Genomic DNA, 12,329 nt, shown 5'->3' with positions numbered 1-12,329 from the left:
GGTCATCAAAGTGTGATGGAGTCAGTCACTCCTCAACGTTGCTTGTATAAACTTGCAGTAGTTTCAAAGTGACAGCTCCTCACCAAGGGCTCCAAATGGTCCATTGTAAATGGCACTGTAGTTAGAAAAGAAACAACTATTTTTAGGTTTAAAGGCTCCTTTTATATAGTTAATGGTCATAGAATTGGTACAATCTTTTGTTGTGTGCATTTGGTACCATAAGTACTTTCCACATTGCTAATGTGGCTCTTTTCATTTAGTTGTTAGCATTTAGCCAAGCAATGCTTGTAGGTGCTTTCAACAGAGAAGGAATACTAGTGACCTAATAAAGAAAAACGGTATTCTCCACTCTCATCGCTCCTCGTTTCTAACTTCCCTCCCTTCAGAGACAACCACTTTCAATCCCTGTAGCTACGGACTCCCTTATGGGTGCATTTCATGTTTAAGTGGCATGTCTTCATTGTTAGATTATAGACATTATTTACTGGCTTTCTTACCCAGTCTCAATGTCTTACACACGCTGTTCTTTCCCCCATACGTCTAATGATGCTAATTATCATTTTTATTTGCTCAACATTGTATTGTTACATGCTTATAATTGCCTAAGTGGTATTCACAGCTGAATCATGTAGTTTACTGTAATTTTATCTCATTTCTTGTTCAAGGTTTGGTTATCTCTGGAGTGAATAATTTCCATGGTCTGTTCACTTTGCATGTTTGTTTACATTGTTTGCTTACTACCCATTAAGAATTTGGCCCTAATTTTTCAGAAAGAACCTTAAAAATCCTTCCCAGGTTGGCAAATCACTGGACGAATAACTTTCATGTTTTTCTTTGGAAACATTCCTTCTGGCTCTTGGTTCTTTTCCTGGAACCTGCAGTGTTTGCTCTGGCAGCTTCCGACTCTGTCACTCTGGGAGCGAGCTCCCTTCTCACCTCCTGGGATTCCTGCTCTCCCCGGCCCCAGACCTTTCTCTTAGTTGATTCACTACCGCGTTTTGGTGGAGCGCATTCTTCAGCAGCTTCCTGATACTGATTTCAAGGAGGGCAAATTGTGAGTTTTTTCCATCTAAAATCACTTTTTTGATGATCACATTTGATCAGTATTTATTCTCAAAGACAAATCATTTCTCTAAGAATCACTGAAGGCTTGGCTCTGTTGTTTTAACCTTTCGAGTGATATTGTTCTTGAAGGCCATTCTGATGCCCAGCTCCCTGTGGGTGATGAACTTTAAAATTTTACAATGAAATGCCTCTTTTATTTATTACACTGGGCACATTGTGGACCTTTTTGATCTGTAAGTTCCACTTCTTCATGCATTCTTTGAGTTTTCCTACAGTATTTATTATTTTTTGATAAATTCCTTCCTCTCTGTTATCTGGCTTTTGAAAATCCTGTTATTAGATATGATCATATTTGATATATGGTTTCAAGTTTTCTTATCTCTTCTCCCATCTTTTCTATCTTGTTGGTCTTTTTGTTTCACTTTGTGGAAGCTATACTAAGTTTTCTCTTCCCACTTTTCTACTGGAATTTTTTTAAGTTTTTATTAGTACTTTAACTTCTTTTTTTTAAGATTTATTTATTTATTTGGAAGTCAGAGTTACACAGAGAGAGAAGGAGAGGCAGAGAGAGAGAGAGGTCTTCCATCTGCTGGTTCACTCCCCAATTGGCTGCAATGGCCAGAGCTGCACCGATCCAAAACCAGGAGCCAGGAGCCTCTTCCTGGTCTCCCACGTGGGTACAGGGGCCCAAGGGCTGGGGCCATCTTCTACTGCTTTCCCAGGCCATAACAGAGAGCTGGATCAGAAGTGGAGCAGCCGGGACTCGAATCGGTGGCCATATGGGATGCTGGCACTGCAGGTGGCGGCTTTACCCTCTATGCCACAGTGCCAGCCCCTGAACTTCTTTGATTTCTAAGGCCCCATTATTATTTTCCAAGTTCTCCTCCTTGTGTTTGTTCTTTTTTTTAACTTTTGTTTTGACGTTTTGTAAGATTTATTTATTTATTTATTTTAAGGGCAGTGTCAGAGAGAGGAAGAGGCAGAGGCAGAGAGGGAGAGAGAGAGATTCCATCTGCTGGTTCACTCCCCAAATGGCCACAATGGCCAGAGCTGGGTCAATCCAAAGCCAGAAGCTAGGAGCCTCTTTCCATTCTCCCATATGGGTGCAAGGCCCCAAGAACTTGGACTGTCTACCGCTGCTCTCCCAGGTACATTAGTAGGAAGCCAGATCAGAAGTAGAGCAGCCAGGACGCAAACCAGGGCCCATATGGGAGGCCAGCACTATAGGCAGCAGCTTTACTTGCCATAGCATCTGCCCCTTTTCCTTTCTTTTTAAATGAGTGTTTTCTTCCCTTAACTTCACGAGGACACTAATGATAGTGGAACTTTTTTCTGATACCAGAATTATCTGCTTCCTAAGAGTCCTATCGTAGGGTTTGGAGTTTTCTCACAAGTCCTACAAACCTTGACAACCCATCCCTGTGTACAAGTGAAATCTTAAATGCCCGTCAGAAGCTGTTTGTGCACAAATGAATCTGTGTCCGGCCTGGGGAAGATCCCAGGTATTTGTCAGCTCCCTCAAAAACTCCTTTTGCTGATCAGTTTTCCCTGAGAAACATCATCTCCTCTCTCCAGCCTGGGGTCAGAAGGCTCCCTAACAGCGTTCTGAGAAGCAAATGGGGCGTAGGCGGGGAGGCCAGGAAAACATCCTTTTTCCCCAACTCCTAGGCATTCATGACCAAGTCTGCTTCACAGTCGGAGCCTCTGAGAGCCTTCTCCCTGTTTCTGCTGGGGGCCAAAGAGAGGTGCCTTGGTAACAATCTGGTGGCTCAACACCTTACACCTCACACCTTATCCTTACACCTTACACCTTACACCTTAACACCTCACACCTTAACACCTTGCACCAGCTAGCTACTGGTTCTGCTTCAGCTCCAGTTGCCTCCAATTCCCAAATTTTCTGGGGTTCCATTCGTGAAACACATGGCTCCTGAGTGGCCCTTTCCTGTTAGGTTTGAATGTTGGGATACTGCTCTCTGCTAAACTTTCTCCTCCCTGTCTTCAACTACCCAAGTTTCCAAAACCTAATCAATAGCTCTTTTCTGCTCTCACATTGTCCCTTCGCCCTTGGGTGTGTGTCTAGTGTTTTTATTGTTGCCTTTTCAGAGAGATTTGGACAGGGAGCAGAGATAAACATGTATGTTAACCTAGTATGGCTAAGAACTCTCTCCCTCTCTCCCTCTCTCTTTCTCTCTCTCTCCCCCTCCCTCTCTCTCTCTCTCTCACCCTTCCCCCCTCCCTCTCTCTCTCCCTGTCACTCTCCCCCTTCCTCCTCCCCCCTCTCCCTCCCTCCCTCTCTCTCTCCCCCTCTCCCTCTCTCTCTCTCCCCCTCTCCCTCTCCCCTCTCCCTCCCTCCCTCTCTCTCCCCCTCTCCCTCTCTCTCTCCCACTCTCCCTCTCTCTCTCCCCCTGTCCTTCTCTCTTTCCCCCTCTCCCTCTCTCTCTCCCCCTCTCTCTCTCACCCTCTCCCTCTCCCTCTCCCTCTCTCTTGAATTTATGCTACTTATGTTCCGTGCCAGAATATCCCCATGTTGTCTTCCATGTCACCTTTGTGTCTGAGAATCGTGAGGGGCCGTTCCGGGGAAAAACCGTACTCTGTTTCCCTGTGGCTTCCTGTTTCCTGTGTGACATCTGAAGCACGAACCCCTTGATTCTGATCTAATTTCTGATCATGTTTATTGTATGCCCCTCATTGTACTCGGAGCCCTTTAGAGTTGTTTGAGACTGTGTGTCCTCATGCTTTCTAGTGTGCCTCCGTACCTCTACGTCAGCATCTGTTGACATCCCCGTCACTCCTGCTCTTCAGAATGGAGGCCCCCTGGACAGGGATGCTATCTTTCTCATCCCTGTATCTTCGATTTCCCGGGGCTTGGCAGCACAGCTGTAATATCACAGGGATCAATGCGTGTCTGCTGGTGAGTGAGTGTGGGTGGGACATGCTTTCTCAGACTTTCTGTGATTCCTGTTTTTTATCACACACCCAAGGAGAGTCCCTGAAAGCACACTTGATGCTGTAGCATCTTTCAGTTGAAGTATGTATGTGCTCATCAGTGAAAAGCATCATGTAATACTGAGAGTTCTTGACATATGGTAGGACAGGGACAGGGGTAGTGATTTGGGAAAAGGACACAAATTCTCCCCTTTTTTCTTCACCCTACACACACGCCCTCCCCAGGGTGAATCTCCCTAGTCACTCCAAGCAGACCATTAGAGAGCCCACTCAGAAGCTGGGTCGACTTTCAAGAGAGAGCAGGTGTAGTTCTGAACATCCTAAGGCAAACCTCAGAGTTCATTTCCTCCAGAGAAATAAATTCATAGAATCCAAGTATACTAGAAATGGTACTTTTTAAACATTTATTTATTTATTTGAAAGAGTCAGAGAGGAAGGGGGGGGATATTTCCCACCTGCTGGTTCACTCCCCAAATGGCCACAAGAACTGGGGTTAGGCCATGCTGAATGCTGGGGCCACAGACTCCTTCCTGCTCTTCCACGTGGGCGCAGCATCCCAAGCACTTGGACCATCTTCCACTGCTTCCCCACGTGCATTAACAGGAAGCTGGGTTGAAAGTGGAGCAGCTGGAACTGGCACCCATATGGAATTCCAGTGCTGCAGGTGGCAAATTGGCTAGCTGTGCCACAGCACCAGCCCCAGAAATGGTACTATTAATAATCTATTTCAGTTCAGTATGGGTTAAATTGATTTAGAGGTTACCCTTAGAAACTAATTGTCATTTCTTAGTTTCTGGGGGAAAATTTATTTTGAGTTCCAAATGACTAAAGCTATATATAAGCTTTTAGAACACTGCTCATTCATGTGATAGGCACTGATTATATTTGTAGTCCATTTGGGGATGTGAGAACAAAAGGAAATCAAATCATCAACTGGATAATACCACTACAGGGAGCAACAAATCTAAAGTAACAAAATGGCCTATAACAGGGACTATCACATCAGAATAAAAATGAACATATTTTACACAGTCTGTGATGTTCGTGGGCTGGCTTAATATCTTCAAGAAAGAATGTCTTCTAAAATTGTCCTGCGTGGGTCTAATGAGATTATGTTTGATTCTGTCCTAGGACCTGGATAGGACAACTAAGTTATGAGTTCAGAAAAATGACTGGGTATCGTGCCATATACCACCTTTGTAATGGCATTCATAATTACTCAATATGTATCTTTAAGTGTTTTGGGGTCTTATAAATAGACTGGGATTGGCTTGGTGATGGAAGAGAGAAGCTCAGAGGTTAAGGCACCTCTGAATATGGTTTTATTGCTTTTCTGTTGTGGCTATATTGACGTGATGTTATGAAAAGCTCAACATTTCAAAGCAAAATGAAGATAGCCTGGGCCATTCAGAATTGTGTGATGAAACAAACACTTCTCACCAGGGGGCGCAATAGAGCCATTGTGTTTTACCTGAGGGAGCACATAACTGGCATCCAACAGCAGTGATTGGTAGAAAAGAAGAAAATGAGAACATTGAGAAATTCTCCATAAGAATAAAGTCTGCAGAGAAATTAGTTTTTCCTTAAATTAAAATCTTACTGTCAAAGGCTATTTGTCCATTTTACATCATTTGATGATATGAATACTTTTCACTTCATAGTCCAAACAAAAAATGGATACAGAATGTATATTACCTATATGCTAAAGCCTTTAAGGATTTTTGTAAGGCTGTTGTGAAATTATTAATGATGATGGAGCAAGTGCCTAAAGGAAAATCCAGCACATTTAGTTACCACTCAGTGAATGTACCTGCATATTAGTAAGGTATAGTTGACAAAAATTGTATGCACTCACATTTATGATGTACAGCATGATTTTTTATATAGGTACACATTGTGAGATGGTTAGGTCAAGCGAATTGGGGAATGTATGTTGATGTAATGCTTCATTTGGACCAGACACTGTGCTGGGTGCAAGCTTTAGATCAAATATTGGAACTAGAGGGCTTAATAAGACCATTTCATTATCTGTTCCTGCTAGGGTACAAAAAAGTTGAGTGACTTCCCAAATTAAGTGTCTCTACAATTATCAGTATTTTTTCCTGGATACATTATTTCCATAGTAATTTTAATAAATTTTGTAAGTTATTTTACTTTGCTACTGAGTCTGCATCTTTAATTGAGGCAACTTTTACAGTCTTTCACATCTAAACTAAAGCCAAGGAACAAATACACTGAGCAGCTTGTTGTTATTAAATTTTCAAGTCGAGTAAACTCGATCAATTGTATTTATTTTCTTTTTTAAGATTTATTTATTAGTTTGAAAGGCAGAGTTGCAGAGAGAGGGAGAGAGACAGAGATCTTCCATCTGCTGGTTCACTCAATTGTATTTAATAAACAGAGAAGAAAGACTGAAAGACTGTCTTAAGTTGCTAACCAACTATTTCCTAAAAGATAAGTGATAGATAATATAAGTAGTCCTTGCTTCTCAGCACGCCACAGAAGGACAAAAACACAGTGACAGTCCCTACATTCTCACCCACTGAAGATCTACTGTCTACCATGGTGATTGTGTATCATTAGCAAAGGAAAAGTTTCCAAAGAATGTATTAAAAAAAAAAAAAAAAAAAAAAAAAAAAAAAAAAAAAAAAAAACAGCAATCCCGTCAGGAGCTCATGTTTTCAAGTACTGAGCACATTCCCATCTTCCAAGAGGAGGTGTGAATCAACTCCTAGTTCTGACCTTCATATAACCTTTTACCTCCCCTTAACCTCTCTCAGAAAGTCTGTGTCTTCATTCTTAAAGTGCACAATAATCTGATTTGACCCAGAGGAAAAGTCCAATTGAAAGGTGGGATTACCTGTGTGTAAGTGTTTAGTAGGTGGAAGGGCATTCCTCTCATTATCATTGTTCCCTTAACTCACTTCCTGTTGTTGCTGGGAAGTGAGAGGCTCCTATGACATGCTCCAGGGAGTTTTCATTGTCTAAGTTAGTGCAGGTGCTGCTGGTCACATTGCTCTGTTCCATCCAGAAGAACAGACTGTATCAGACAGGACATCAGTCTTGGGGCACAATCCCCATGCTTGGCCCTACCTGTCAACAGAACTCAGTCACTGCTGATCATTCTAACAAGCACTGGAAGCTAGAGGTTGTCCAGCTTGATACGACATGTTGTCCAGCTACAGGTTGTCCATCTTGCTAGAGATCCACCTACAGCATGTCTACCTTGATGCTCCTGCCATCCATATTTTGTGGCAGAGACAGGAGAGAGAAGCAAGGGGGAAAAGGCTAGGGGTGACTCAGCAGCAGGAGATGTTTGTACAGATGATCAGTTCTACTGGGCTATATCCAACCATCCTTCAAACTGATGAGCTCTGAAGTGTGTCACTTAAACAGAGTAATTATTTTTCTTCAAAGGGAAAAAGACAATAAGTAGCACATCTCCCTCACCAGCATCCCAGCTTTTACCTCCTGATCACAGAAAGAGCTTGTGCTGATTTCCTATTCTCAGGCAATTGGTGCTGGGAGGAGCCAGAGCCATTAGCAGGGGACTGTAGTTGACCTTCGGCTAAATTATTTTTGCTTTCCCCACCTGCCCTTCTTTCAGCCTAAGGGAGAAAAGAGTGGATATTCTTTCCACTTAAAAAAAGGGGAGGAGGGGAGGGGGTAGAAAGCAGGTGCATGGCCTGAACCATCTAGAAAATGGATATACTTGATGGTTACAGCAGCATTCTTAATCTGACAGCTGTTTGGTTTGTCCCACCTCTGTGTCAGTGAATAGGAAAATAACTTATTAGGGCTATTTGTGTAAGGGATGTATCCAATAAGTATCTATTGTGCTATCAGTATACTGCATGTTGCTTGAAAAAAAAAAAACAATTTTTTTAAGATTTATTTATTTTATTTGAAAGTTAGAGTTACAGAGGGAGAGACAGAGAGAGAAAAAAAGAATCATCCATCCACTGGTTCACTCCCCAAATGGCTACAACAGTCAGGGCTGTGCCAGGCAAAAGCCAGGAGTCTAGAACTCCATCGAGGTCTCCCACATGGGAGCGGAGGCCCAGGGATATAGGCAGTCTTCTGCTGCTTTCTCAGCCACATTAGCAAGGAGATGCATCTGAAGTGGAGCAACCAGGACTTGAACAGGTGCCATATGGGATGCCGGCATAGTATGCAGGAGCTTAATCTGCTGTGGCACAATGCCAGCCACAAATTTTTTTTTAACTTTCATATCCTCTCACAGTCCCTAGCAGTAGTTTTGCCAAATAAATGACAATCAGCAGATTTACAATACATATTTTTGACTCTTGCTATATCAGAAATGTTCTATCCAAAGAGAAGATTTAAATCAGGAGTATCGAAATCCCAATTTCATGTCATTTCAAATAAATATCTCTTAGGCTGTGCAAATGAGTACCAATAAATACAGTTTGAAACTTGGTTAAGAGTACATTACTTTCCAACCATTGGTATTGAAAATAAAGCTACTGACAGCTAGAGTCATTTGGGGAGATTGGATGTTCTCTTGTTATAACTTTTGGAGCATTTTATATCACTTGGGGAAACCTTAGAAGTGTTTTTCAGTCATGCTGTATAAGATGAATTTCTCCTAATAGGCTACCTCATTGTTATTACACATGAGTTCAGCATGAGTAGTCAAAGAGGTAATATAACTGCTAATGGCACTCACTGCTAATGGGTTGTGAAGTAGCTTAGGTTAACATAAAAACCGGTTTGTGAAAGGTGTGGGACTAGCCACAATTAATCTCAAGTAGAATCCAAATAAAGACAAAAAACCATAAACATCCCTAAGGGCATTTTCTAGTTAGTTAAAGGAAGAATGGTTGAGAATTATTTTTCCTTAAATACTTTTAACTTAAATGTGGGAAATTTCTGTGTATGTGTGTCACTGTAAGGACCCTCACATTGCCTTTTTTTTTACTTTTTATTTTTTGAGTTATTTTTAACAAACATTAGAATCAAAGGATTCAAACACACCTCACTATCAAAGATACATGTAGACCGAAAGTAAAAGGATGAAAAAAGATATTCCATGCTAATGGAAAGCAAAAATAAACAGGTGTAGCCATCCTAATATCAGACAAAATATAATTTAACACAAAAATTGTTCCCAAAAAAAAAAAGACAAAGAGGGGAACTATGTATTGATTAAGGAATTAATTCAACAGGAAGATGTGACCATAATAAATGTATGTGCATGCAATTCCAGGGTGACTGGCTATTTAAAACAAATGTTAATTGATCCATAGGGAGACATAGACTCCAATGCAATAGTAATGGGGGACTTCAGTGCCCCACTTTTATCAATGGACAGATGAATTAGACAGAAAATTAACAAATAAATAAGCTAATCAACACTATGGACCAAATAGACCTAACTGATATCTGTAGAACATTTCAACCCATAGTTGAAAAATACACATTCTTGTCATCGGTACATGGAACTTTCTCTAGGACAGACTATAAACTAGGCCATAAAGCTAGTCTGAGAAAATTCAAAACAATTGAAATCATACAATGCATCTTTTCTGACCACAATGGAAATAAGCTAGAAATAAACAACTCGGGGCTGTTGCCGTGGCTCACTAAGTTAATCCTCCGTCTGTGGTGCCAGCATCCCATATGGGTGCCAGGTTCTAGTCCCAGTTGCTCCTCTTCCAGTCCAGCTCTCTTCTTCTTCTTCTTCTTCTTCTTTTTTTTTTTTTTTTTTTTTTTTTTTTTTTTTGACAGAGTGGACAGTGAGAGAGAGAGACAGAGAGAAATGTCTTCCTTTGCCATTGGTTCACCTTCCAATGGCTGCCGTGGCCGGCACACTGCGGCTGGTACACCACGCTGATCTGATGGCAGGAGCCAGGTACTTATCCTGGTCTCCCATGGGGTGCAGGGCCCAAGCACTTGGGCCATCCTCCACTGCACTCCCTGGCCACAGCAAAGAGCTGGCCTGGAAGAGGGGCAACCGGGACAGAATCTGGCACCCCGATGGGGACTAGAACCTGGTGTGCCGGTGCCGCAAGGCGGAGGATTAGCCTATTGAGCCACGGTGCCAGCCCCAGCTCTCTTCTGTGGCCCGGGGAAAGCAGTGGAGGATGGCCCAAGTGCTTGGGCCCCTGTACCCACATGGGAGACCAGGAAAAAGCACCTGGCTCCTGACTTCAATTGGCGTAGTTCCGGCCATGGCAGCCATTTGGGGGGTGAACCAACAGAAGAAAGACCTTTCTCTCTCTCTCTCTCTCTCTCTCTCTGTCTAACTCTATCTGTCAAATAAAAATAAAATAAAGCGTCATTTAAAAAAAATGAAATAAGCAACTCAAGAATCTCAGGGAATATACAAACACATGGAGACTGAACATGCTCCTGAATGAACAGTGGGTCATAGGGAAATCACAAAATTCCTGGAAATGAATGAAGATGACAATACAACATATCAAAATTTATGGGATTGGGCTGGCATTGTGGCATAGCTGGTAAAGCTGCTGCCTGCAGTGCCAGCATCCCATATGGGATCTCACTCAAGTCCTGGCTGCTCCATTTCTGATCTAGCTCCCTGCTATAGCCTGGGAAGGCAGTAGAAGATGGCCCAAGTTCTTGGGTCCCTGCATCCACTTGGGAGACCCGAAGGATACTCCTGGCTCCTGGCTTTGGACCTGCCCAGGTCCAGCTGTTGCAGCCATTTGGGGAGTGAACCAGCAGATGAAAGGCCTCTTTCTCTCTCTCTGCCTCTCCCTCTCTGTAACTCTGCCTTTCAAATAAATAAAATAAATCTTAAAAAAACTTATGGGATATAGCAAAAGCAATATTAAGAGGGAAGCTAATAACAAGTAGCACCTACCTCAAGAAATTGGAAAGGCATCAAGAAAATGAACTATGAATGCATCTCAAGGACCTGGAAAAAAATAACAAAAGACCAAACACAAAATTAGTAGGAGGAAATAAGGGATACAAATTATAGAAGAAATAACAAAAATTTAAACAAAAATAATGCAAAAGATCAGTGAAATGGAGAGCTGTTTTTTTAGAAAAAATAAACAATATTGACACGCAATTGGCCCAATTAACCAAAAAAAAGAGAAGACACAAATTAATAAAATCAGAGATGAAAAAGGAGATGTAATGACAGATACCACAAAAATTTTTAAAAATTAGAAATTTCTACGAACAGCTATATGCCAACAAATTGAAAAAAATCTAGAAGAAATGAGCATATGCAATCTACCAAAATTGAGTCATGAAGACATAGAAAACCTAAACAGACCAATAAACAAGAGGGAGATTGAATGAGTATTAAATACTCTCCCAACAAAGAAAAGCCCAGGACCAGAAGGCTTCACTGCTGAATTCTACCAGACTTTTAAAGAAAAGTTAATCCCAATTCTTCTCAAACTATTCAAAACAATTGAAAGAGATGAAATGCTCCCAAATTCTTTCTATGAAGCCAGCATTGCCTTAATTCCAAAACCAGAGAAAGACACAACAAAGAAAGAGAACTATAGACCAATATCACTGATGAACATGAATGCAAAATTCCTCAACAAAATGCTAGCTAATCAAATCCAACAACACATCAGAAAGATCATTCACCCAGACCAAGTGATTTATCCCTGGTATGCAGGGAGGTTTCAACACATGCAAATTTTAAAATGTGATACATGACATTGAAGACTACAAATTGAAGAATAAAAACCATATTATTGTATGAATAAATGTAGAGAAATCATTTGACAAAGTACAACATCCTATTATGAAAAAACCTTAAGCAAATTGGGTATTGGAGGAGCATTCCTAAACACAATCAAGGTGTTATACTACAAGCCCACAACCAGCATCATAGTGAATGAGGAAAATTTGGAAGCATTTTCACTAAGATCTGACAAGGGCAACCAGACAAGGATGCCTACTTTCATCATTACCATTCAATATAGTCCTGGAAGATTTAGCCAGAGCCACTAGGCAAGAAAAAGAAATCAAACGGGTACACATTTAAAAGGAGGAAGTCAAATTATGCCTATTTGTAGATGACATGATTCTGAATATAGGGGAACCAAAAGACTCCACTAAGAGACTGTTGGAACTCATAAGAGAGTTTGGTTAAGTTGCAGCATATAAAATTAATACAAAAAATCAATAGGGGCCAGTACTGTGGCATAGCAGGTAAAGCCAGCACCTGCAGTGCTGGGATCCCATATGGATGCCAGTTCGAGTCCCAGCAGCTCCACTTTTGTTCCAGCTCTCTGCTATGGCCTGGGAAAGCAGTAGAGGATGGCCCAAATCCTTGGGCCCCTGCTCCCACGTGGGAG

This window comes from Oryctolagus cuniculus, chromosome 5 (genome assembly GCF_964237555.1).
Source record: "Oryctolagus cuniculus chromosome 5, mOryCun1.1, whole genome shotgun sequence".
NCBI lineage: Eukaryota > Metazoa > Chordata > Mammalia > Lagomorpha > Leporidae > Oryctolagus > Oryctolagus cuniculus.
The sequence above is the reverse complement of the archived record's forward strand: the minus strand, read 5'-3'. Positions refer to the sequence as shown.